This window comes from Ammospiza caudacuta, chromosome 2 (assembly GCF_027887145.1).
Source record: "Ammospiza caudacuta isolate bAmmCau1 chromosome 2, bAmmCau1.pri, whole genome shotgun sequence".
Taxonomy (NCBI): Eukaryota; Metazoa; Chordata; class Aves; order Passeriformes; family Passerellidae; genus Ammospiza; species Ammospiza caudacuta.
The window spans coordinates 121,936,471-121,963,448 of NC_080594.1; the positions used below are offsets into that span (position 1 = coordinate 121,936,471).

Genomic DNA, 26,978 nt, shown 5'->3' on the forward strand with positions numbered 1-26,978 from the left:
TTGCGGGGAGCCGCAGCTCCGGCAGCGTTTGCAGGGCTGCAATGGGGCTGTGCCGCTGCATCGGAGGGCGCTCCTCGTGCCCGCGGCCCGGCCCGGAACGTTCCCGCTCGGCAGCGCTGCCGGCACGGCTCGGGCAGCTGCCGGGGCGCACGGGGGATTTGGCGCGGCCGGGCCGGCCGAGGGCGGCGGTGGCGGAGCCGCGCCGGTGCGAGCCGAGGGGAGCCGGGCCGGGCCGGCCGAGGGCGGCGGAGGCGGCGCGGGCGCTGCTGCGCCGGCCCGGGCGGTGCCGGCCGCTCCGTCCGCTCCGGGCGCGGGGCCGGGGCGCCGCCGGGAGCCCCGGGCCCGGTGCCGGCCCCGCCGGGCAGGGGCAGCGGGCGGGGCTCCCCGGAACGGCGCCGGCCCCGCGTGCCGGAGCAGCCGCCGCAGGAGCCGCTTCCCTGCCGGGAGCCGCGCTCCGTCCGGGGCCGGCAGCGAGCGCGGGGTTCGGCCGCCCAAAGCTCGGCGGTGCCGCGGCTCGGAGGCGCTTTGGAGGCGTTGATTGCGTGGCTGTGTTCGGTTTGCAGCGGGCGTACGCTAAGGGATGCGGTGTTCTTCCCGAGCGGCACGGTTCTCGGTGCCGGTAGGGCTGGTAAAGGTTTGTTTTGGATTGGATTTTGTAGTCGGATTTTTTTTTTTTTCCTGGGTATTATGTTTAGAAGGGCGCGCAATGGTTTTTACGGGTCGTAGCGCGAAGCAGCGGTTCGCATTTTAATTCTGTTGCGGCGGCTTTTATTAGCGTGAGTGTGTAGTGTTTGTTTTGGGGGGCTTGGGGTAGCGTCGTGTCGTTCATAGCCGCGGGTTTTTAATCTCGGTAATTGCATGTGTGTTTATCGTCTTCCAGGGCTTTTATTTGTTTGGTTTGTTCGATTGTAGTGTATGTTTTATGGTTACGGGTAATTTGGGGGACGTTGTTTATGGTTACGTTTGTCTTTAGTCGTTGTGTTTGTTTCTAGGTGGTATTTTTATTTTGATAGCTTGAGGCACTATGGGTTTATTCAGTTGGGAATAATTTTTTTGTTGCAGATTTAAGTTTATCTGTTTTTTGGTATTATTCTTGTTGTTGGTTTCTTTATTTTCTTTTGTTGTTGTTGTTGTCTTTTAATGTATTTGAGTATTGTTTATCAGGGTTTTTTTTGGGAACATGGGTATTTATATGGGGGGTTTTTAAAGTATTTATTTATTTGGGTAGTTAATTTCTTAGTTTTTAGTGGTTGAGATGTTTTTCCGTTTTGTTAATTAGTTCAGGTTTTAACGTTATTTTTACAGAGGTTTGTTTATTCTTTGAGTTAGTGTAAAGGTAAATTTTTGTTGTTTTTTTTTTTTTTAGTAACGTCGTTCAGGATGAGTGGCACTGTCTTGAGTTTAGTAGATTGGTTTGACTTTTTTTAAGTACTTTTTGTAATTTGCTGTGTGTGTTTCTATAGGATTTTCTTTTATTTTGGTTCCATTTTTCTGTCGTGATGAGAATTGTTATTGTAAAGAGTGTTCTTTGTTTTTTCGCTGACACTTGTTTGGCTGTTGGAGATTTCTTGATGTTTTTGGAAGATATTGGTGGGAATTTGGTGCTGTTTGTTCTGTCATTTCATTTAGGAATTGGATTTTAAATATACAATTATGACTCTAACTCTATTGAAACAAAAGAAATAGATGTGTAGCAATGGGAATGAGCCAATTTTATTTTTATATATTCGGTCAATTTTTAAAATTTAACATGTAACATAAGTCATTATATGTTACAATAAGTTATTCTAATTTTAATAGAGTATTGTGTATGTTTATAGATATATGAATAGAGAATATAAATGTAGATACGACCCAAACAAAAATACAATAATATAAATGTATTGCAACTATATGCAGATATATAAAAAATTTAATAATAAATTTAAAATAAATGTAAATGTAAATGTAAAATAACATAAATTGATACAATATATAATACAAGTAATACTGTATATATCTTATTAAAAATATTATAGGAAATCGATATAAAATAGATATAAATACGGAAGTGATCTATCTACCTATATATATCTATCATTTGTTGTATATTATGATAAATATAAATATTTAAAAAAATTTAGGTAGTTTAAAATAATGAATGGTTTTGCTTTTTCTTTGCCAAAGCAGGGGTTTTAGTATAAAAATTGCAAATACAAATAATATAAAGGCAGAAATATAAGTATAGAAATAAATAGTAAACACATTAAAGATTTATATAAAAATTAGAAATATAAGGGAAAAAGAAGTTGTAGCAGTAGATATGGTAAATAATTTAAAAAATAATTCCCGTATAGTTTTGAATAAGGTGCATATTATATATAGTTATTAATGTAATGCATCAATATAAACAATATAAATTTGAATATAGTCATGCAAGCTATAAATATAAAAATATTTCAATATAGTGTAAAAGAAAGGGTTTTTTTGTATGTAGTGAGTTATAAAGGGATTTTAATTTTAAATAATAAAAGTGTTATAGAAATAGAATTTAAAAAATATAAATATAGAATCAATACATAAAGATATTTATAAAAACACAAAAGATAAATAAATATTATTAGTAGGAATAGACATAATATAGTATAAGGAATAGACATAATATAGTGTATAAATGACATACTGCATCCATGTCCACTATAAATATGCATGTGAATATAAATACGAAAAATAGAAATATCAAATGTATTTAAATCTAATTTAAAACAACGGGGCTTGTTTGGGTCATGTCGGGTAAGCGGCGGGTTTTTGGCTGATTTATTTCAGAGCAGTTTTCGTCGGGGGTCGCCCCTGGTTTTTTTTGCCGCCTTCGCTGCCCGCAGCCCCGAGGCGCGCTGCGCTCCCGGCTGGGGCGGGCGGCAGTGCTGCCGCCTTGTGGGCAGAGCGCGGTACTGCAGCCCTGCACCGAGAGGCCGCCACGTTGGGAGCGGCGAGTCGCGGGTGTCGCGGACTTTTGGTTGACCTTCTCGAGATGGGGGCAGAAATGGCGCGTAAATTGAAGGCCCCAGTCCGTCTATCAGGGCTGCCTGCGTGTAAGACCGAAGCCGGCGCGGCCCCAGTGGGATTTTTTTGTGGCGTTTTAGATGTACCCGAAAGGCGCTGTGCTCTCAGCGGCGCCGCGGGCAAGCGTATTTTGGCGGGTTTGTGACAGGCATGTGGTTAAACGGGTCTCTGTGCCGGGCTCCTGTCACGGCCGCTTTCCCGCCCTGAGGGAGGCGAGCCGGGCCGAATAGTTCCGAAGAGCCGAAGAGCCGAGTGTGGCCGGAAACAGCCGAGTTTCACCGAAGAGCCGAGAGTGGCCGAAAACAGCCGAGTTTACGCCAAGAGCCGATGACAGCCGAGTGTAGCCGACACTGGCCGCATTTAGACAATGTGCCGAATATGACCGAGTTTAGCCCAATCGTGCCGAGTTCGGCCGAAGAGCCGAACTGAAACGAGTTTAGACCAAGAGCCGAACCGAGCCGAATTCAGCCGAGTTTCATTAAACAGAACCGAACGCCGCCGCAGCGCTGTGCCTGCAGTGCGCCTGTGCAGACGGCAGGAGGCGCTGTGCCTGCAGTGTGCCGGGACAGACGACAGGGAGCGCTGGGGCTGCAGTGCGCCGGGACAGACGGCAGGGGGCGCTGTATAAAGTAAGTATCAAATATCAACTATCTATAAGAAGGGATTAAAAGCTCTATGTCACGTGCAGCAGTAGAAAATTTCAGGCTCCCAGGGAATAAATAGTTTTCTTTCAATCATTTTCGTTTTGGAGTTTTTTTTTTACTCCCAGGTATCCTGACAGTTTCTACTGCTGCTGCTGTTTTATTCTAAAGCTAGAAAGATAAACCAAGATCAGAAATACAAGAAAGGGAAAGGGATAGGAAAGGAAAGGAAAGGAAGCAGGAGAGCAAGAGGGAAGGGAAGGGTTGAAAACCAGAGTGAAAAAAGAAAAAAGAGTTGGAGGGAAAAAGAGAGGGCATTCGGGAGGAGCGGTGCTGCCTCGGGTCCTTCCCCGCCCTGGGGCGAAGGAGCCGTTTGATGCCCGGGAGGGACTGCAGCTCCCGGTGGCGGGGGACGGAGCCGTGGCTGTCAGCCCGAGACTACAACTCCCGGCAGGCCGTGCTGCCGGCGCGGCGTGTGACGCAACGGCTGACGCGGCCCATGAGTGGCTGGCGTGCCAGGCGGCCGCGCGGGGCTGTGCGCGGGCAGCTGGCGGCGCCTCTCCCGCGCGGGACGGTGACGCTGGAGGGGCGAGGCCTCCATGTGGGCGCCCGCGTGGAGCTGAGGAGCGCGGAAGGAGCGTCCGCCCGGTTCGTCGGCCTCACTCAGCGGTGCCGGGGGCGGGGGCGCTGCCGCCCGGCGATGGCGGAGGGCGAGGCGGTGCTTTGCTGCCGCGGGCCGGGAGCTGCGGGAGCCGCCGCGGGCGAGCGGCGCCGGGCGCTCCCGCGGTCCCGGTGGGGCGGCCGCCCTCGGGCTGGCGGAGGCGCAGGAGGAGCCCCCGAGCCGCAGCCGTCTCCCTCGGGCTGCTGCCGGTGCAGCGGGCGGAGGCGGCTCCGCCGCGTGTCGGGCGTTGCGAGCAGGGAGCGCTGCGATATCGGCGGCGTGACGGGGCTGCTGCCCGCGTTAGTGCTCGTGGCTCTTTGCGCCGTGGAAACGGACGGAGCGGCGCTGAGCGGTAAAGCCCGAGATGGCCGGGAGAATGCCCAGCGCAGGGAGCCGGCGGGCTGTACGCTTCGGATGGCCCAGGTGCGAGCTGCAAACTCATCCCCGCTTCCGCCCCTGCCCTCCCGAGCCCCAGGGAAAATGCTTTCCAGCATTGTCGAGCTTCTGAAAGACAAAACTTGTGATTTGACACTAGCATCCAGAAAAGGTTTCTGTCTAGATTAGCAAATGCCTAAATTGTTCTTGGTTACATCCCATGACCGGTTTTAGGCAGTGACTTTATACTGCTTTTAGGATGTTCTTGTACAATGGTGAGAAAAGAGGCAGGTCTGATAGTGGTTTCACTTTTTTCTACTTCACGTTCCATAAGATTCTTTTATCCAAGCACTTGTTTTAAAATTCTACTGTAGGCGTTTATGGTTCACTTTTTTTTCTTTGCAGCACCCGTGACTTTTTTTTTTCTCTAAATCGGGAGTAAATATAGCTGAGTAAAATCACCTTGGTTTTCTTCCTTCTTTTTTTAACTGAATTGTTTTTATTAAAAATCCTATTTGAATATGTAGAAAAAGTGGAGATGTCCTGTAATAATATTCTAGCTTTTCTTGTTTCCAGGGTACCCAGAAAATATGTCTCCCTTAGAGTCCCACAGAAACGTTCTCAGTGCGATCTCTGTCAAGGTATGTATTTACAAGTAAGTGATCGCTTTAGATATTTGCCTGTGAATTACCTTTTCCTGTAATTGAAAGCTTGCGTTCTGTGGGTTTTATGATAAAGCTGTAAAACATGTAAAAATGGTTTTGCAAGTCTTAACCGTTGAAGGCAGCAATAAGTGGATTTAGAGCCTGCTCTTGAGCAGACAAAGGGAAAAAGTGTGACTTTGATGCTGAACTTGTCATTTTTCATTGGACTTGTCTGGAATTATTTAAGAATAGAGAGAGCTAGAAAAAGAGAGAAATAGAATTGGTTCTTGAGCCCTCCTCAAATGCTCACCATGATGCAGCGTAGAGCCGAAGGGAAGGGTGATGGAACAGAGCTCTGTGCTTTGGAAGGAAATAAATTTAAAGCTGACCTCCGCACAGAGTCTCACTAACTTCTGTTGTTTTAAAATACAAAATACGTTTAGGAAGTGTTGGAAGTTAGTGTTTTGGGAAAGAAATGGCAGTTCCACAGAACATTCCATGGAACAGAGGCTCTGGGAACGATTCGTGTTGTAACTGCTGTCACTGCAATCAGTTGGTGGTTCAGCCTTGAAACGTGCACTTGCCTTTCTATAAAGCACTGTTTTGTTTGCCTTTCAGTGCTATGAGTCTTGATAAATTGGAGAAGAGCCCAAGAGAAATTTTTCATCCCTTGATATAAAAGGTAGGAAGTGACTTTTTTTGGTTTGGTTCTTTTTCTTTATTATTTTCTGAAAATAAAAGTAATTAAGTATAGGTACTACTGGTTTGTTTCTTCCAGTAGCAGGTGATAATAATAGTAGTAATACTAGTAAAAATAATAATAGACATAATAATAATAGTAATGTAATACTACTTAAACTGTCTTTATCCATTGGTCTGGCCATTTCAAATCAAAACTTCTAAACACAAATCAAGCCATCATCCTTGTAGAATCTTTCACAGCAGTGGGCTAAAGATCCTGGTTTTGTTGACAGGATTTATTGGTTCTGGAAGAACAAGAGGAAAGTAGAAGCCTGACTACTTCTAGCTGACGGAGCCGTCCAGTGAACCCAGCTTTGTGTTTTGGTGGGCTTGTGATGACTTTGAAATCAATTGCTCATTTCAGTAAAAAAAATTGATGTTTTTTTGAACGTGACAGCAGAAATAACTTTAGGCACCAGCTGAATAATAATAGATCACCAGTTTAAGTTAAAAATTCATGCTATACTATCAAAATTTAAAGGTAAATTATGATGTATTAGGTGATGGTCTAAAGTGTATGTTCTCATGTGTAATGCAAAGATACATACGTACCTGAAAGTCCTTAGAGGAAACAAATTTTTACGTCTGCTGTTTGATTGTTTACCATACGATATTTGGTTTTATTTCCCAGGGATGGGTGAATTTTAACTTTGGAGTCCTCTATGCTAAGGATGCTCAGCTTACAGGTGATGAAATGTTCAGTAACGGTGAGTTTTTCACCTTCTCTTTAATTGCTGTGCTGATCTGAATAAGAGAAAAAAAAAAGCAAGAGAAAAAAGAAGGATGGTTTATTATTTTTGATGCTGTTTTGTTTGTTTCCTCGGTATTTGCTGCAGCTCTGCTTACCCAAGCTTTGGGTTCCTTCTGTCCCACTGGGAGTTGCCCAATTTGGTTGCATCTGGTGAAATTCCCCCTGAGACCTTACAGAACTAGCTCAAACTACGTGAGAGCCATTTGCAGTTCTCTCCAGACACCTGGAGAATGGGCGACGTTTCTGAGGATCCGGCGAGCGCGCTTCTATCCAAACTCAGTCTGTGAAATTCCTGGGGAAAAGCCTTCTGTGTCCTGAAGGGCTCAAACTCTGGTGAGGATCCAGTTATCAGGTGCTCACCTGGACGGTTCCAGCTCCCAAAGGTAACACTTGTACTCTTGCCCTGTAGTTTACATCTATTGTATTTTTGTTATTTTGCAAGATTTTTTGTCTTTGCAAAATATTGTGCATTTCACTCTTTGGAACCTCTCAGATGGTTCTTTGGTGCAGCACCACCCCATGGGACACTTGGCTGCTGTCCTGAAGGGGTTGGTCGCTAGAATTGTAAATCCTGGAGAGTTTATAAGTCTTCTGTCCCCAGGGAGGTATCATGCTTTGTTTACTTTTGTTCTGTTGGTTAGGCGCTGCTTCTCGTTGCAAGTATGAATTTCAAACTGCCCTGTTCTTATTTTAACTGTTTTCCTGGTTCTCTCCGTCCGGCAGGGAAAGACTCTCGTCTCCTTGTCGTCGGGCTCGGTGCTGTCCAAGAAGATACAGAGACTAAAAAAATCCTAAGAAGCAAAATACGACTGCAGGGAAAAGAAGCTGGAGAGAGCAGAAGGTGATCTTGTTATCCTTACCCTGTATTAGAAACATCCGCTGTGCTTTGATGCTGGCAGCTGCCAGGGGCTTGTTAGCTCTTTGTAGGCAGGTGTAGGTGTTCACTTGTAGGTTTTTTCTCTGGACAAGTCAATTCAAACTTTGCTAAGCTTATATTTGCAGATTACTCTGTAGCACAGTCCAGCATGACATTTTTGAATGTTGTAAAAATACCATGTTACTTGGAAATTGCTAATGAAGAGAAGCTTTAGGGGAAAATAAGATTTCAGGGTTGGGAGATGTGAGAAGAATTTTGTGGGGATGTTAGACTGAAGTAAAGCACACTTGAAGCTGGACTGGCACGCTGGCAGGTCCCCTATTAAACAGTAGTGCTGAGATTAGCCTGGGGGTTGCCCATTGTTTCTGTAGAAATCAATGTTTCCTGGTCTTCAGAGGTAAGCTGCTTTGAAAAGCTGGAAGGTGCAGCATGCTGACAGTCCCCGTTCTTTGGATTAAAAGTAGATTTCAGAAGGGTCCTAAGCTTTTGTCACAGAGTCACAGAGTCACAGAACAGTCTGAGTTGGAAAAGACCCACAAGGATCATCGAGTCCAACTCTTACCCTGCACAGGGCTGCACAGAGTTTTAGAGCCCAGCTGCACGCTGTCTCCGTTCTCTCTGGCCGTGTTTGGATTTATTCTCCTCCTATCCGAATGCTTGACGAGTTTCATACACAAACCCTCAATGCCAGCACGCCTGTGCCCCGGGCCCGGCCTGCACACCCTTCAGCCAGCCCCGCACAGCCCCTGCTCGCCCAGGGCGCGGGGCCCGGCTGCAGCCCCGAGCCCGCGGTGCGGGCGGGTCCCGGAGCCCCGGCCCGGCCCGGCCGCCTCACCTGCCCCGACTGCTCCGCTCGCTCCGCGGCCGCCATGTCTTTTCCTAGAAGTTGATGTAATCCTATCGAGGGGTTTTTAATTCTGTGTTACCACGTCATCCATCAGAGCCCTGTTGTACTAATACAAAACAGATTGTATCTGTTGTACAGATACAAAACAGAAAATCAGAGCCTGTCCCAACCACTTAGAGCCCAGAAGACGATTTCCTCGGGCTGCCATTTGCGTGCCATCGGTACTCACCACGAATTGACCCCTGTGGCTGTGACACAGCACCTGGATGCTGACGGAAGGAGGCTGGTCACAGAGCCTGGAGGTCCCTGTCCCACGGGGAGGGAGAGGACGAGGCAGCGTCGCCTGCAGGGAGGGTCTCGTCCCCAGAGAGCAGCCGGCGACTCCATCCCTGCCCGGGGCTCCGGGTGCACCCTCGGGGAGGATGCCTGCCATCAGGTTTCCCCCTGGGCACCCGGGGAGGGAACCAGGTCCATCCGTGTGGCAGCTGCAGGGCCTGCAGGCTCTGGGGCTCTGCGGCCGTGTGCCTTGTCACAGGGTGGCAGGGACGTGGCGCTGCCCGGCCGCACCGCTGGCCTCGGATCCTTGCTGCTTTCCTCCTGATCCCACATGGATGTGCCAGCAGTCTTCTGTCTTTTCTTTAAAAGTGTCCTTGGGAGAGTTCAAAGAGAGGGTAATTAGTGATGTCAAAGCCGACATATTTGACCTGTTGGCACACAAGAGAAAAGACAAAAAGCTGCTTTGCATCCTTGTGCCTGCAAGTCATTGTGGCCCAGGGAAGTGAGGAAGGCGCTGGCCGAGGTTACTGAGGCTCTGAGATGGAGGTGAGTTTGCCTTCCAGTTTATTGGAACGGAGGCTCATCAGAAGTTTCCTCGGCTATCCAAGGCACAGAGCCCCGGAGCCGAGCGAGCCTGAGCTGCTGCGTGCTTGCTGTGAGCTTTGGGGTGAGCGGGCATCGTTGCAGGCCTGGGACGGATTGAAATGCGCTGAGGAAAGCAGAGGCAGGGAGGGAGGGAAATGCTCTGTTAACTTGTGCCAATTCTTCTGTCAGACTCATCACGGCAGGACAGCGTGAGGACTGAAAGTGTAAGAAGATGTGGAGGGAAACAGAGAATCTGACAGGAGCAGCGGACGCACGAGTGCACGAATTTTGCTTTTTTGCTTGGATGTAAACTCAGGAGTTGAAAGGAATTTGGGAGTGGGAAGGGACATTTCAGAAGGAGAAGAAGAAAAAGAAGTTGTTGTTGTTACAGTCCTGGCAAAAGCTTTTGTTCTAGCTAATAAAAGAAGTTAGTTTAAAAAACACAAAGGAAAAAATGTAGTGTTTGTTTTTTACTTCGCTATGATATTCATTGGTGGTATATGGTGTGTTGTTTTATTTCTTGGTATTATTAACTCTGTGTAAATTGTTTTCTGAGTGAAGCTGACTTTCTGGATGGGTTGGTTTGTATTTGAGGCAGGATTAATTTCAATAGGATTCTTTCATAGATTTCTGATGGTTATTACTGGGATTTTGGTTTTGTTTACTGTATGTATAAACATAGAACTTTGGTAGGGCCAGCTGGGCTGCTGGAGTTTTGGGTGTGAATTTATTAGATGGCTTTTGTTAGATGCAGTTTTTAATTTTTGAAATGTTTTTCAATGTAGTGGTCTTAAGGTGGTTTTTAAGAATTCATTGTGTTGTTTTCTGTTGTTTGTAGTTGGTGTATGATAAAGGATGTGGTGTGACTTCTTGAACGCTATGGTTTTGGTGTTCCTAAGTTGTGATTTCTTTCTGGTTCGATAGTTTTTTTTAGTTTTATTGTTGGGGACAGGGGCATTTATATTGTGGGTTTTTATAGGCAATACGTTTTTTAATTTAGGTAGCGATATTTTTTAGTATTTTAATAGTTTAGTTTTTTTATTTTCATGGTTTTAATGATTTTTTTTTTATTTTTTCAAATAACTTGTATAGATGATAGGTTGTTATTTGTGCATTAGCATAAAGGTAGAGCTTTGGGGACTTTTTCTAGTAATGTTCAGGGTCAGTGTACAGTTTTGAGTCTAGTGAGTTGGTTTGATTTAATTTTTAATGGGTGTTTGTTTTTATTAGCAGTTGTGTCATTTTCAAGGTGTATTTGAGTTTTTTTGGGGTTTTTGAGATACTGGTTTAGGAGGAAGTTTATGATGAGCATGTGCGGAGGTTTTGGGCTACTTTATAGTGGGATTTAAAATTGATTTACAGTTAGGTTTATATGAGTTTTTGTTAGGGTTCAGTGACGTTGTGGGATGTTTGTTCCGTTAGTGATAGAAACAGGTTTGGTTTGATGTGCTGCGACGGGACGGGCGTGTGCTGCGTGCCGGTGCTGACAAAGGTACGGTATCGTTGTGGCTCCGGTGCGTCGGGTTAGTGAACTTCTATGGTTTAATATAGGGATGAAAATAGAAATAAATATACATTTAAAAATAAATCTAAAATTAGAGTGGTAAACATAAATATAGATAACGGATACATACATAAAACTAAAATACATGGTATATAATTGGAACATATTGTCATATTGGTAAATGATAGTCTATATTATATATATATATATATATATATATATATATATATATACAAAGATATATACAAAGATATATAAATATAGATTGTAAATATAAAAATATTTAAATAGAGTAAAAGTAAATTGGGGGGTTTTATTAGGTTATAGGCTGGGGTTTTTAAATAAATGATAGAAATGAAATATAAATTCAGATATACAAATATATATAGAAATACAAATATCTATACATATTTAATTCAAATAAATGTAAGTAAAAAATATATATAATACAGAAACTATATATCTATGATTATATTAGAAGGTATTCTCTCTAATATATATAATATCTATGAATAAAATAAATAAAAATATCCATATAAATATCATTCTAATTTTGAAAAATAAATTTACTTCCTGCATTTTAAATCTGGTTCAAATAAAGGGCTGTCCTTGGTTTTTATTTGGTTAGAGGCAGGAGTTTTATTTTAAATAATATAAGTAATACAGAAATGTGGATCTTAAGATAGAAATATATAATAAATATATAAAGAGAAATTGCTAAACTATGACTATAAATTTAAATATATGTAAGTAATATGAAGAGGTGTAGTATAGAATATAAATAACATTATGTGGCAATATCAATTATAAATGGGAATATAAATATGAAAATATGTAAATATAGTTTATGAGGAAGGGAATGTTTTGGCTTTCATTTAAGTAGAGGCAGGGTTTTTAGTTTGAATATTATAAGTGTTCCAGAAGTAAAAATCTTGACGCAGAAATATTTAATCAATATAAAAAATATTAATAAAAATATAAATACCTACTCGCATCGGATGTAATATAGAATATAAACTTACTTATGGATTGACATTGGTAAAGATAAATGTATAAGTAAGCAATATACATTAATATACATTATAAATACAAATATGAATATAAAAATTGAACATGAGGATAAAATCTATTTAAATATTGTTTAAAACAAAGGGTGGGTGTTTTTTTATTGTTATTGTGTTAGAGGCAGGGGTTTTTTTTTAAATAATGTAGATATTATTATATATTTCGAAATATTGAGATATACAATCAAGATATAAATATATATAAACACAAAATATAAATAAATAGAAATAATAGGAAGAGATGTAATGAAGAATTCAAATAACAGTATACATAAGTATACATTTTAAATGTAAATGTGAATATGAACCTGAAAAATAGAATTTTAAAAAATATTTAAGTACAGTTTTGAAGAAAGGGGTTCTTTTTGGCTTTAATGTGGATGGAGGCAAAGGTTTGATTTTAAATAATCCAAGTGTTACAGAAGTAAAAATCGTAACAGAAATATATACTTACTATGTAAAAATATTTATAAAAATATAGAAATAAATTGAAGTTGTAGGGATATATGCAATATGGAATAGAAATGTATTTATAAAAAGAAATGTTTAAATGGACAGTGTATATCAATATACATTGTAAATAGAAATGTGACTATTATTACGAAAAAATATTTTTAAAAATATTTAAATATTTCTTAAAAGAAATTGGTTTGGTTTTGGTTTTTGTTTTTTGTTTTTTCTTTTTGTGTTTTGTTTTGTTTTGTCTTTTATCCTATTAGATTAGAGGCAGACGGTTTTTTTTCCCTCTTCCCGGTTGTTTTGGGGCATTTATTTCAGAGCAGTTTTCGGCGGGGGTCGCCCCTGTTGTTTTTTGCCGCCTTCGCTGCCCGCAGCCCCGAGGCGCGCTGCGCCCCCGGCTGGGGCGGGCGGCAGTGCTGCCGCCTTGTGGGCAGAGCGCGGTACTGCAGCCCTGCGCCGAGAGGCCGCCATCTTGGGAGTGGCGCGTGGCCGATGTCGCGGACTTTTGGTTGACCTTCTCAACAGGGCGGCGACAAGGGCGGGAAAGTGGAGGACCGGGTGGGTGTCATCTGGACTGCCTGCACGGAATACCGACGTCATGGCGGCCCCGACGGATTTTTCTGTGGCGTTTCATGTGTACCCGAGACATGCCGTGGGCTCAGGGGCGCCGCGGACGGGCGTATTTCGGCGGGTTTGTGACAGGCATGTGGGTTAAACGCCTCGCTGTGCCGGGCTCCTGTAACGGCCGCTTTCCCGCCCTGAGGCAGGCGAGCCGGGCCGAATAGTTCCGAAGAGCCGAAGAGCCGAGTGTGGCCGGAAACAGCCGAGTTTCACCGAAGAGCCCAGTGCGGCCGAAAATAGCCGAGTTGACGCCATGAGCCGATGATAGCCGACTGGAACCGAGAGCCGAGTGTAGCCGACTTGAGCCGCATTTAGACAATCGTGCCGAATACGACCGAGTTTAGCCCAATCGTGCAGAGTTCAGCCGAAGAGCCGAACTGAAACGACTTTAGACCAAGAGCCGAAGCAAGCCGAATTCAGCCGAGTTTCATTAAACAGAACCGAACGCCGCCGCAGCGCTCTGCCTGCAGTGCGCCTGTGCAGACGGCAGGGGGCGCTGTGCCTGCAGTGCGCCGGTGCACACGGCAGGGGGCGCTGTATAAAGTATCAAATATCAACTATTTATAAGAAGGAATAAAAGCTCTATGTCACGTGCAGCAGTAGAAAATTTCAGGCTCCCAGGGAATAAATCGTTTTCTTTAAATCATTTTCGTTTTGGGGTTTTTTTTACTCCCAGGTAGCCTGAAAGTTACTACTGCTGCTTTTTTATTCTAAAGCTAGAAAAGAAAACCAAGATTAGGCATACAGGGAAAGAAAGAAAGACCGAAAAGGAAAAAAAGAAAATAAGGAAAGGAACTGAAAGGAAGAAAGAAGGAAGGACAGGGAGGAAGGAAGGAAGGCAGACAAAAAAAACCAAAAACCAGGAGGGCAAGGAGAAACCTAGGGAAAAAAAAAAAGAAAAAGAAAAAGGAAAGAAAAAAAAAACAACAAAAAACAAACCCACCGAAAAAAACTCGAGATGGGCGAGAAACCCCCCCTCCCCAAAAGAAAAAAGAAAAACCAAGGTGGGCAAGAAAAATCCCAGATATACCACAGAAAAAGAAACAGGGGAAACAAACAAAAAAAAAAAAAAACAACAAAAAAAGAAAAAAACAACAAGATGGGCAAGAAAAAACGCAGTAAAAAAACCCCAGAATGGGCAAGGAAAAGCCCAGAAAAAAAAAAAAAAAAAAAAAAAAAAAAAAAAAAAACTAAGAAGGGCAAGGAAATAAAAACAGAAAAAATAACCAAGATGGGCAAGAAATAACCCAGGAAAAAAAAAAAAAAATGGGCAAGAAAAGCCCAGAAAAAAACCCAGGAAAGAACCCAAGATGGGCAAGAAGAAACAAAGAAAAAACCCCAAGAAATGCCAGAAAAAAATCAAGGTAAAAGGGAATAAAAGCCCCAAGAAACAAGGCAAGAAAAAGAGGCAATAAAGGCCACAAAAAATTCAAGAAAACAACCAAGTAATGCCAGAAAAAGGTACGGAAATGGTTCTGCCAGGTGCGATCAAGGTGAGCGGGTTCAGTTTCAGGTCCAGGAGATGAACAAGTGTCAGATTAGCTTGGGGCGCTGCTCTGCAATGCTGCCGTGACAGGATTTATGTTTAAATATAGTTTAAATAAATTGGGGATTGTTTGGCTTTTATTGGAGTATAGGCTGGAGATTTCATAAAAAGTATAAAAATAGAAATCCAATTCTATCCTATATATGTCGATATCGATAAATATTTAGTATACGTAAATATAAGTAAAAGAAATATATTGTGTAAAAAGAATATATCTATTATTATATAAAAAGGTATTCTCTCCAATCTATATAATACCTATAAATATAATACATGAAAATTACAAATGTAAATGTGAATAGAATTACGACAAACAAAATTATTTTAAAAATTTTAACTGTTGTTTAACTAAAGGGGTGTCTTTGGTTTTTCTTTGGTTAGAGGCAGGGGTTTTATTTTTAATAATATAAGTACGATAGAAATGTAAATCGGCATGCAGAAATATATAATAAATGTATAAAGATGTAATACTAAACTATGAATTTAAAAAGAAATAGAAAAAGAAATTTATGTAAGTAACATGAAGAGATATAATATACAATATAATTCATATTATACAGTAATATTAATTCTAAATATAAATGCGAATAGAAATATGAAAAATATATGATGGGGGCTCGGAGCAGCCCAGGTGTGAGTGTGAGGATGGTGGGGGCTCGGAGCAGCCCAGGTGTGAGTGTGAGGATGATGGGGGCTCGGAGCAGCCCAGGTGTGAGTGCGAGGATGAGGAGGGGCCGGCTCCTGCCGGGGCCAGGCTGCTTTAGGGGGAGGCTTTGCCTCGGCTCCCTTTTGCACGGAGCTGCTGAGTGGAGGGGTTTATGGGGCGCTGCCGGCGCTGTCTCGTGGAAGGGCTGCGGGAGCTTCCCACAGGGTCGGGGGGACACCTGGATCCGCGCTTGGATCCGCGGAGCATCGCTTAAAGGAGGCGCCGAGGGACGAATCTTTGTGCCGGGGAGCAGCAGCCGAACAAGTGAGCCCCTGTGGGTTTGGAGCGGGGAATTTTCTCCTTCCCCTTTGCAATTTCATCTTGCCAGTCCCTCCCCGGATCCCCAGGAACAAAAATGGAGCTTATGAAGACAAAAGGGATTAAGGAGAAGGAAGCAGCTCCTCTTCTTTTATTGTCTGCGTTTGAACTGAGGAGATCCCTCTTGACTTGTGGTTTTAAGGGTGTTGATTGCGGGAAAAGCTGCCTTTTCCAGGCTGTTAGGGGTATCCCGGAGGTGACAGGGAATCCCTGCGTTCTATTCTAAGGGGAATGGGAAAAGTATTCTTGTGGTAATATGGGTTTGATTTGAAGGCAGCCCAACCCATTTTCATCACCCTCGGGTTTAAATGGAGGGGGCAGCCCTGGTGTCCCTCCTTTTGAAGGGTTTGAACGGAGGTCGAAATCGCCCTTTGCCATCAGTCGAAGGCTTTCATTTGAGGAGCGCCCCTTCTTTTCTGCTCTCCTAGGGGGTGAAATTGGAGGGGAGAACACATTTCTTTGCCCTTGTTGGAGTGAGGTGCGCCCCGTCTGCGGCGTCGGTTTCGGGGTTGGCTTGCGGGGAGCCGCAGCTCCGGCAGCGTTTGCAGGGCTGCAATGGGGCTGTGCCGCTGCATCGGAGGGCGCTCCTCGTGCCCGCGGCCCGGCCCGGAACGTTCCCGCTCGGCAGCGCTGCCGGCACGGCTCGGGCAGCTGCCGGGGCGCACGGGGGATTTGGCGCGGCCGGGCCGGCCGAGGGCGGCGGTGGCGGAGCCGCGCCGGTGCGAGCCGAGGGGAGCCGGGCCGGGCCGGCCGAGGGCGGCGGAGGCGGCGCGGGCGCTGCTGCGCCGGCCCGGGCGGTGCCGGCCGCTCCGTCCGCTCCGGGCGCGGGGCCGGGGCGCCGCCGGGAGCCCCGGGCCCGGTGCCGGCCCCGCCGGGCAGGGGCAGCGGGCGGGGCTCCCCGGAACGGCGCCGGCCCCGCGTGCCGGAGCAGCCGCCGCAGGAGCCGCTTCCCTGCCGGGAGCCGCGCTCCGTCCGGGGCCGGCAGCGAGCGCGGGGTTCGGCCGCCCAAAGCTCGGCGGTGCCGCAGCTCGGAGGCGCTTTGGAGGCGTTGATTGCGTGGCTGTGTTCGGTTTGCAGCGGGCGTACGCTAAGGGATGCGGTGTTCTTCCCGAGTGGCACGGTTCTCGGTGCCGGTAGCGATGGTAAAGGTTTGTTTTGGATTGCGTTTTGTAGTCGGATTTTTTTTTTTTTTTCCTGGGTATTATGTTTAGAAGGGCGCGCAATGGTTTTTACGGGTCGTAGCGCGAAGCAGCGGTTCGCATTTTAATTCTGTTGCGGCGGCTTTTATTAGCGTGAGTGTGTAGTGTTTGTTTTGGGGGGCTTGGGGTAGCGTCGAGTCGTTCATAGCCGCGGGTTTTAAATCTCGGTAATTGCATGTGTGTTTATCGTCTTCCAGGGCTTTTATTTGTTTGGTTTGTTCGATTGTAGTGAATGTTTTATGGTTACGGGTAATTTGGGGGACGTTGTTTATGGTTACGTTTGTCTTTAGTCGTTGTGTTTGTTTCTAGGTGGTATTTTTATTTTGATCGCTTGAGGCACTATGGGTTTATTCAGTTGGGAATAATTTTTTTGTTGCAGATTTAAGTTTACTTGGTTTTTGGTATATTCTTGTTGTTGGTTTCTTTATTTTCTTTTTTTGTTGTTGTTGTTGTCTTTTAATGTATTTGAGTATTGTTTATCAGGGGTTTTTTTTAGGGAACATGGGTATTTATATGGTGGGTTTTTAAAGTATTTATTTATTTGGGTAGTTAATTTCTTAGTTTTTAGTGGTTGAGATGTTTTTCCGTTTTGTTAATTAGTTCAGGTTTTAACGTTATTTTTACAGAGGATTGTTTATTCTTTGAGTTAGTGTAGAGGTAGATTTTTTTTTTTTTTTAATTTTAGTAACGTTCAGGGTGAGTGGCACTGTCTGGAGTTAAGTAGATTGGTTTCACTTTTTTTTAGTACTTTTTGTAATTTGCTGTGTGTGTTTCTATAGGATTTTCTTTTATTTTGGTTCCATTTTTCTGTCGTGATGAGAATTGATATTGAAAAGAGTGTTCTTTGTTTTTTCGCTGACACTTGTTTGGCTGTTGGAGATTTCTTGATGTTTTTGGAAGATATTGGTGGGAATTTGGTGCTGTTTGTTCTGTCATTTCATTTAGGAATTGGATTTTAAATATACAATTATGACTCTAACTCTATTGAAACAAAAGAAATAGATGTGTAGCAATGGGAATGAGCCAATTTTATTTTTATATATTCGGTCAATTTTTAAAATTTAACATGTAACTTAAGTCATTATATGTTACAATAAGTTATTCTAATTTTAATAGAGTATTGTGTATGTTTATAGATATATGAATAGAGAATATAAATGTAGATACGACCCAAACAAAAATACAACAATATAAATGTATTGCAACTATATGCAGATATATAAAAATTTTAATAATAAATTGTAAATGTAAAATAACATAAATTGATACAATATATAATACAAGTAATACTGTATATATCTTATTAAAAATATTATAGGAAATCGATATAAAATAGATATAAATACGGATGTGATCTATCTATATATATCTATCATTTGTTGTATATTATGATGAATATAAATATTTAAAAAAAATTAGGTAGTTTAAAATAATGAATGGTTTTGCTTTTTCTTTGCCAAAGCAGGGGTGTTAGTATAAAAATTGCAAATACAAATAATATAAAGGCAGAAATATAAGTATAGAAATAAATAGTAAACACATTAAAGATTTATATAAAAATTAGAAATATAAGGAAAAAGAAGTTGTAGCAGTAGATATGGTAAATAATTTAAAAAATAATTCCCCTATAGTTTTGAATAAGGTGCATATTATATATAGTTATTAATGTAATGCATCAATATAAACTATAAATATAAATTTGAATATAGTCATGCAAGCTATAAATATAAAAATATTTCAATATAGTGTAAAAGAAAGGGTTTTTTTGTATGTAGTGAGTTATAAAGGGATTTTAATTTTAAATAATAAAAGTGTTATAGAAATAGAATTTAAAAAATATAAATATAGAATCAATACATAAAGATATTTATAAAAACACAAAAGATAAATAAATATTATTAGTAGGAATAGACATAATATAGTATAAGGAATAGACATAATATAGTGTATAAATGACATACTGCATCCATGTCCACTATAAATATGCATGTGAATATAAATACGAAAAATAGAAATATCAAATGTATTTAAATCTAATTTAAAACAACGGGGCTTGTTTGGGTCATGTCGGGTAAGCGGCGGGTTTTTGGCTGATTTATTTCAGAGCAGTTTTCGTCGGGGGTCGCCCCTGTTGTTTTTTGCCGCCTTCGCTGCCCGCAGCCCCGAGGCGCGCTGCGCCCCCGGCTGGGGCGGGCGGCAGTGCTGCCGCCTTGTGGGCAGAGCGCGGTACTGCAGCCCTGCACCGAGAGGCCGCCACCTTGGGAGTGGCGAGTCGCGGGTGTCGCGGACTTTTGCTTGACCTTCTCGAGATGGGGGCAGAAATGGCGCGTAAATTGAAGGCCCCAGTCCGTCTATCAGGGCTGCCTGGGTGTAAGACCGAAGCCGGCGCGGCCCCAGTGGGATTTTTTTGTGGCGTTTTAGATGTACCCGAAAGGCGCTGTGGTCTCAGCGGCGCCGCGGGCAAGCGTATTTTGGCGGGTTTGTGACAGGCATGTGGGTTAAACGCCTTGCTGTGCCGGGCTCCTGTCACGTCCGCTTTCCCGCCCTGAGGGAGGCGAGCCGGGCCGAATAGTTCCGAAGAGCCGAAGAGCCGAGTGTGGCCGAAAAGAGCCGAGTTTCCCCGAGGAGCCCAGTGGAGCCGAAAACAGCCGACGTTTCACCGAAGAGCCGAGAGTGGCCGAAAACAGCCGAGTTTACGCCAAGAGCCGATGATAGCCGAGTGTAGCCGACACTGGCCGCATTTAGACAATGTGCCGAATATGACCGAGTTTAGCCCAATCGTGCCGAGTTCGGCCGAAGAGCCGAACTGAAACGAGTTTAGACCAAGAGCCGAACCGAGCCGAATTCAGCCGAGTTTCATTAAACAGAACCGAACGCCGCCGCAGCGCTGTGCCTGCAGTGCGCCTGTGCAGACGGCAGGAGGCGCTGTGCCTGCAGTGCGCCGGGACAGACGACAGGGAGCGCTGGGGCTGCAGTGCGCCGGGACAGACGGCAGGGGGCGCTGTATAAAGTAAGTATCAAATATCAACTATCTATAAGAAGGGATTAAAAGCTCTATGTCACGTGCAGCAGTAGAAAATTTCAGGCTCCCAGGGAATAAATAGTTTTCTTTCAATCATTTTCGTTTTGGAGTTTTTTTTTTTTACTCCCAGGTATCCTGACAGTTTCTACTGCTGCTGTTTTATTCTAAAGCTAGGAAGGAAAACCAAGATCAGAAATACAAGAAAAAGAAAGGGAAAGGGAAGGGGGAAAAAAGGAAAGGAAAGGAAAGAAAGCAGGAGAGCAGAAGGGAAGGGAAGGGAAAGGGGTGAAAAACAGCGTTAAAAAAAAGAAAAAGAGTTGGAGGGGAAAAGAGAGGGCATTCGGGAGGAGCGGTCCTGCCTCAGGTCCTTCCCCGCCCTGGGGCGAAGGACCCGTTTGATGCCCGGGAGGGACTGCAGCTCCCGGTGGCGGGGGACGGAGCCGTGGCTGTCAGCCCGAGACTCCAACTCCCGGCAGGCCCTGCTGCCGGCGCGGCGTGTGACGCAACGGCTATCGCGGCACATGAGTGGCTACCAGCCCGAGACTCCAACTCCCGGCAGGCCCTGCTGCCGGCGCGACGTGTGCCGCAACGGCCGACGCTGCCCGGGATTTTTCTCTAAATCGGCAGTAAATACAGCTGAGTAAAATTAGCTTGGTTTTCTTCCTTCTTTTTTAACTGAATTGTTTTTATTAAAAATACTATTTGAATATGTAGAAAAAGTGGGGATGTCCTGTAATATATCCTAGCTTTTCTTGTTTATAGGGTGCTCAGAAAACATGCGTCCCTTAGAGTCCCTCAGAAAGGTTCTCAGTGCGATCTCTACCAAGGTATGTATTTACTAATAAGTGATCCCTTTAGATATTTGCCTGTGTACCTTTTCCTGTAATTCAGAGCTTGCGTTCTGTGGGTTTTATGATAAACCTGTAAAATATGTAAGAATGCTTTTGCAAGTCTGAATCGTTGAAGGCAGCAGTAAGTGGATTTAGAGCCTGTTCTTGACCAGACAACGGGAAAAAGTGTGACTTTGATGCTGAACTTGTTTTTTTCATTTTTCATTTGACTTGTCTGGAATGATTTAGGAATAGAGAGAGCTAGAAAAAGAGAGAAATAGAATTGATTATTGAGCACTCCTCAAATGCTCACCACGATTCAGTGTAGAGCCGAAGTGAAGGGTGATGGAACAGAGCTCTGTGCTTTAGAAGGAAATAAATTTAAACCTGACCTCCGCACAGAGTCTCACTAACTTCTTTTGTTTTAAAATACAAAATATTATTAGGAAGTGTTGGAAGTTAGTGTTTTGGGAAAGAAACGGCAGTTCCACAGAACATTCCATTTAACAGAGGCTCTGGGAACGATTCATGTTGTAACTGCTGTCACTGCAATCAGTTGGTGGTTCAGCCTTGAAATGTGCACTTGCCCTTCTATAAAGCACTGTTTTGTTTGCCTTTCAGTGCTGTGAGTCTTGATAAATTGGAGAAGAGCCCAAGAGAAAGTTTTCATCCCTTGATATAAAAGGTAGGAAGTGACTTTTTTTGGTTTGGTTCTTTTTCTTTATTATTTCCTGGAAATAAAAGTAATTAAGTATAGGTACTACTGGTTTGTTTCTTCCAGTAGCAGATGATAACAATAGCAGTAGTAATAGTAAAAATAATAATAGAAATAATAATAATAGCAATGTAATACTACCTAAACTGTCTTTATCCATTGGTCTGGCCATTTCAAATCAAAACTTCTAAACACAAATCAAACCATCATCCTCGTAGAATCTTTCACAGCAGTGGGCTATAGATCCTGGTTTTGTTGACAGGATTTATTGGTTCTGGAATAGCAAGAGGGAAGTACAAGCCTAACTACTTCTAGCTCACAGACCCATCCAGTGAATACTGCTTTGTGTTTTGGTGGGCTTGTGATGACTTTGAAATCAATTGCTCATTCCAGTAAAAAAAATTAATGTTTTTTTGAACCTGACAGCAGAAATAACTTTAGGCACCAACTTAATAATAACAGATCACCAATTTAAGTTCATAATTTTATGCTGTACTATCAAAGTTTAAAGGTAAATTTTTACTTATTAGGAGATGGTATAAAGTGTATGTTCCAATGTGTTGGATGTATGCAAAGGTACATACGTACCCGAAAGTCCTTAGAGGAAACAAATTTTTACGTCTGCTGTTTGATTGTTTATCATACAATATTTGGTTTTATTTCCCAGGGATCGGTGAATTTTAACTTTGGAGTCCTCTGTGCTAAGGATGCTCAGCCTACAGATGATGAAATGTTCAGTAATGGTGAGTTTTTCACCTTCTCTTTAATTGCTATGCTGATCTGAATAAGAAAAAAACAAAAGCAAGAGAAAAAAAAAGGATGGTTTATTATTTTTTACGCTGTTATGTTTGTTTCCTCAGTATTTGCTGCAGCTCTGCGAACCCAAGCTTTGGGTTCCTTCTGTCCCACTGGGAGTTGCCCAGTTTGGTTGCATCTGGTGAAATTCACCCTGAGACCTTACAGAGCTAGCTCAAACTACGTGAGAGCCATTTGCAGTTCTCTCCAGACACCTGGAGAATGGGTGATGTTTCTGAGGGTCTGGCAAGTATACTTCTATCAAAACTCAGTCTGTGAAATTTCTGGGGAAAACCCTTCTGTGTCCTGAAGGGTTCAAACTCTGGTGAGGATCCAGTTATCAGGTGCTCACCTGGATGGTTCCAGCTCTTAAAGTGAACACTTGTACTCTTACCCTGTAGTTTACATCTATTGTATTTTTGTTATTTTGCAAGATTTTACGGCTTTGCAAAATATTGTGCATTTCACTCTTTGGAACCTCTCAGATCATTCTTTGGTGCAGCACCACCTCATGGGACACTTGGCTGCCGTCCTGAAGGGGTTGGTCGCTAGAATTGTAAATCCTGGAGAGTTTGTAAGTCTTCTGTCCCCAGGGAGGTACCATGCTTTGTTTACTTTTGTTCTGTTGGTTAGGCGCTGCTTCTCATTGGAAGTATGAATTTCAAACTACCCTGTTCTTATTTTAACTGTTTTCCTGGTTCTCTCCCTACGGCAGGGAAAGACTCTCGTCTCCTTGTCGTCGGGCTCGGTGCTGTCCAAGAAGATGCAGAGACTAAAAAAATCATAAGAAGCAAAATACGACTGCAGGGAAAAGATGCTGGAGAGAACAGGAGGTGATCTTGTTATCCTTACCCTGTATTAGAAACATCCGCTGTGCTTTGATGCTGGCAGCTGCCAGGGGCTTGTTAGCTCTTTGTAGGCAGGTGTAGGTGTTCACTTGTAGGTTTTTTCTCTGGACAAGTCAATTCAAACTTTGCTAAGCTTATATTTGCAAATTACTCTCTAGCACAGTCCAGCATGACATTTTTGAATGTTGTAAAAATACCATGTTACTTGGAAATTGCTAATGATGAGAAGCTTTAGGGAAAAATAAGATGTCAGGGTTGGGAGATGTGAGAAGAATTTTGAGGGGATGTTAGACTGAAATAAAGCACACTTGAAGCTGGACTGGCATGCTGGCAGATCCCCTATTAAACAGTAGCGCTGAGATTAGCCTGGGGGTTGCCCATTGTTTCTGTAGAAATAAATGTTTTCTGGTCTTCAGAGGTAAGCTGCTTTGAAAAGCTGGAAGGCACAGCATAGTGACAATCCGTGTGCTTCGCATTAAAAATAGATTTCAGAAGGGTCCTAGGCTTTTGTCTTTTCCTAGAAGTCGATGTAATCCTATTGAGGAGTTTTTAATTCTGTGCTGCCATGTCATCGATCAGGGCCCTGTCGTACTAATCATCATACAGATGCAAAACAAAAAATCAGACCCTGTCCCGACCACTTAGAGCCCAGAACACGATTTCCTCAGGCTGCCATTTGTGTGCCATCGGTACTCACCATGGAAGCGAGCTGGGGATTGTTGCACCCGTTGGGAACAAACCGCTTCTCGTCACACAGTAATGGAATTGGGACGACGCCTCAGCCAGCCCCTCTCTCCTGAATCTGCAGCAGAGCAGTTCCAGTCCATGCGGGCAATCCAGTTCCTGACGATCTGAGCGCACGGAGCAGCGCTCAGCTGCTGTGGGGGGCTCAGGGAGGGCAGAGTGTGCATTGTCATCTTCCTGAACCTACAGACGCGAATCAAAGTGAGAAGCCACAGGGTGGAAATCAGTCGCATATATGCTAAATAAAACTTGCAGGTTTTTTTTAAGAATTGTTTTTGCTTGTTCTTTGTTGTGCTTCTGTGCTTAGAAAACCTCCCTTTACAATCAGTTCAATTCATCAATTGAACCTTTGTTTGCAGACTCTCACTGAGCAGAATTTGTTGCAGACTCAGTGCACGCTGTGCAGGCCTCCCGGGAGTGTGAGGAGCTCATGTGTGCTACTTTTTGCTTTAGGACGCTCTGAGGTATTTATTCCTTTTGGGATACATGATGAGAATTCCCAAGAGAGGTAGTTATAAGGTATGACATCGGGAAAAAGCCTGTGTGGTTGGAATGTTGTTGCTGTCAAAAGTTAATTTTTTCTTAGCCAGTAGTTAGCTTTTTGCTTTATTTTTGTGGTATCAATATTTTATTGTTTAAAAAATTCCTTCAAAATAACTTCAGTGGTCGCCCACCAGTACCTTGTTCAGATTTGCCTATTTGCTTGTAGCTGAAATGTTCACATCTTGTTTATCATTCTATTTAAGAAACTGCTGCCCAGCCAACTAATAACTGAATATCCATCTGTCTAGGACACGGGGAGAGGATTTAGGTAATGTCTTTATTTCCAGAAAAAAGTTCCAGTGTAGTTTCTAAATAGAGGAGAAGGGGGTGAAGACTCGGGGCTCTGATGCCGTTGGGGCACCCCAAGGTCCCCAGGAGAGGGGGCCCCACTGCGGTGCAGGAGCAGGTGTGTTCTCATGTAATATTGAACAAATTATAAATATAAATATGAAAATTATAAACATGAAAATATTTTTAAAATACTTAAATAAAGCGGGTTTTCTTTATTGGTCGATAGGCAGTGTTTTGATTGTAAAAATTATAAATGCAAATAATATAAAGGTAGAAATCTAAGTTTAGAAATATATAATAAATACATACAGATAAATATAAAAATTTAAAATATCAGAAAAAATTAGTTGTAGCAGTAGATATTATACATAATTTAAATAATGATTTAAATCTATTTTAAAATTTTATATATATATATCATTATTAATGTAATACATCCAAAGAAACGATAAATTAAAATATGAATGTATAATTATACAAAGTATAAATAAAAAATATTTCAGTATCCTTTAAAAGAAGGGTTTTTTTATTTATTTGGTTAGAGACGGGGTTTTTATTTGGAATAATGGAAGTATTATAGAAGTATAAAATTAAATATAGAAATATACAGTCAATATAGAAAGATATTTGTAAAAACACGAGCGAACGACGCCTCCTTCGGCCGAACCAAGGCGAGACCGGCGGAACCTGACGGCCTCGAGCGAACCGAGGCCAGGCTTGCGAGGCTGCCTGAACGGAGCCGAGCTCAGCCGAACCGAGCCCGCTGCTCTCGTGCGCGCTAATTAGCGCGAGTGCGGTCACAGCCCAATGAGCTCCTGTGCCACGCCGCGCTCCCGATCGTGTCCGTGCGATGGCCGGGCCGCCCGCGGGACGCGGCAGCAGGAGAGCCCCGAGCCGGGCGAGTTTAACGTGAGGCGGCGCCGCTTGCCCGCCGTCAGGGAGCCGAGCCGAGGCGAGCTCAGCCGAACGCGGAGAGAGCAGCTCCGAGTTCGGCCGAAGCGAGCCGAGCCGCGCCGAGGGCAGAGAGCGGCTCCGAGTTCGGCCGAAGAGAGCCGAGGCGCGCCGAGCGCACTGATCGGCTCCGAGTTCGGCCGAGGCGAGCCGGGCCGCGCAGAGAGTGGCTCCGAGTTCGACCGAAGCGAGCCGAGCCGCGCCGAGCGCAGAGAGCGGCTCCGAGTTCGACCGAAGCGAGCCGAGCCGCGCCGAGCGCAGAGAGCGGCTCCGAGTTCGGCCGAAGCGAGCCGAGCCGCGCCGGGCGCACTGATCGGCTCCGAGTTCGGCCGAAGCGAGCCGAGCCGCGCCGAGCGCAGAGAGCGGCTCCGAGTTCGGCCGAAGCGAGCCGAGCCGCGCCGAGCGCAGAGAGCGGCTCCGAGTTCGGCCGAAGCGAGCCGAGCCGCGCCGGGCGCAGAGAGCGGCTCCGAGTTCGGCCGAAGCGAGCCGAGCCGCGCCGGGCGCACAGAGAGGCTCCGAGTTCGGCCGAAGCGAGCCGAGCCGCGCCGGGCGCACTGATCGGCTCCGAGTTCGGCCGAAGCGAGCCGAGCCGCGCCGGGCGCAGAGAGCGGCTCCGAGTTCGGCCGAAGCGAGCCGAGCCGCGCCGGGCGCACAGAGAGGCTCCGAGTTCGGCCGAAGCGAGCCGAGGCGCGCCGAGCGCAGAGAGCGGCTCCGAGTTCGGCCGAAGCGAGCCGAGCCGCGCCGGGCGCAGAGAGCGGCTCCGAGTTCGACCGAAGCGAGCCGAGCCGCGCCGGGCGCAGAGAGCGGCTCCGAGTTCGGCCGAAGCGAGCCGAGCCGCGCCGGGCGCACTGATCGGCTCCGAGTTCGGCCGAAGCGAGCCGAGCCGCGCCGGGCGCACTGATCGGCTCCGAGTTCGGCCGAAGCGAGCCGAGCCGCGCCGGGCGCAGAGAGCGGCTCCGAGTTCGGCCGAAGCGAGCCGAGCCGCGCCGAGCGCAGAGAGCGGCTCCGAGTTCGGCCGAAGCGAGCCGAGCCGCGCCGGGCGCACTGATCGGCTCCGAGTTCGGCCGAAGCGAGCCGAGCCGCGCCGGGCGCACTGATCGGCTCCGAGTTCGGCCGAAGCGAGCCGAGCCGCGCCGGGCGCACTGATCGGCTCCGAGTTCGGCCGAAGCGAGCCGAGCCGCGCCGAGCGCAGAGAGCGGCTCCGAGTTCGGCCGAAGCGAGGCGATCCGTGCCGAAGGGTCGAGTCCAGCCGAATGCAGATGACAATGGCCGAGTTTAGCCGATTACAGCCGCATTTAGTCGAGCAGCTGTGAGCCTTGCACGCTTGAGGTGAGCGTGCATCGTTGCCGGCCTGGGATTGAGTGAAATGCACTAAGGAAACC

At 44.9% G+C, this 26,978-nt stretch overlaps 2 long non-coding RNA genes across 4 annotated transcripts; both read left to right on the top strand.

Moving 5' to 3' along the window:
* The first annotated feature begins 5,292 nt into the window (after positions 1–5,292).
* Positions 5,293–9,895, top strand: LOC131554832 (uncharacterized). Its single transcript, XR_009274439.1, has 7 exons — positions 5,293–5,360; positions 5,982–6,045; positions 6,338–6,428; positions 6,736–6,811; positions 6,941–7,238; positions 7,579–7,696; positions 9,630–9,895. It is a non-coding gene; the product is annotated as an uncharacterized LOC131554832 (long non-coding RNA).
* A 10,610-nt stretch (positions 9,896–20,505) lies between these two features.
* LOC131554712 (uncharacterized) lies at positions 20,506–24,054 on the top strand. Of its 3 annotated transcripts, none has more exons than XR_009274409.1 (5): positions 20,506–20,706; positions 21,331–21,394; positions 22,092–22,167; positions 22,285–23,052; positions 23,647–24,054. It is a non-coding gene; the product is annotated as an uncharacterized LOC131554712 (long non-coding RNA). The 3 variants fall into 3 exon arrangements; XR_009274408.1 differs by having other exon boundaries at positions 23,736–24,054; XR_009274410.1 differs by having other exon boundaries at positions 22,935–23,052; positions 23,736–24,054.
* The last annotated feature ends 2,924 nt before the right edge of the window (positions 24,055–26,978 follow it).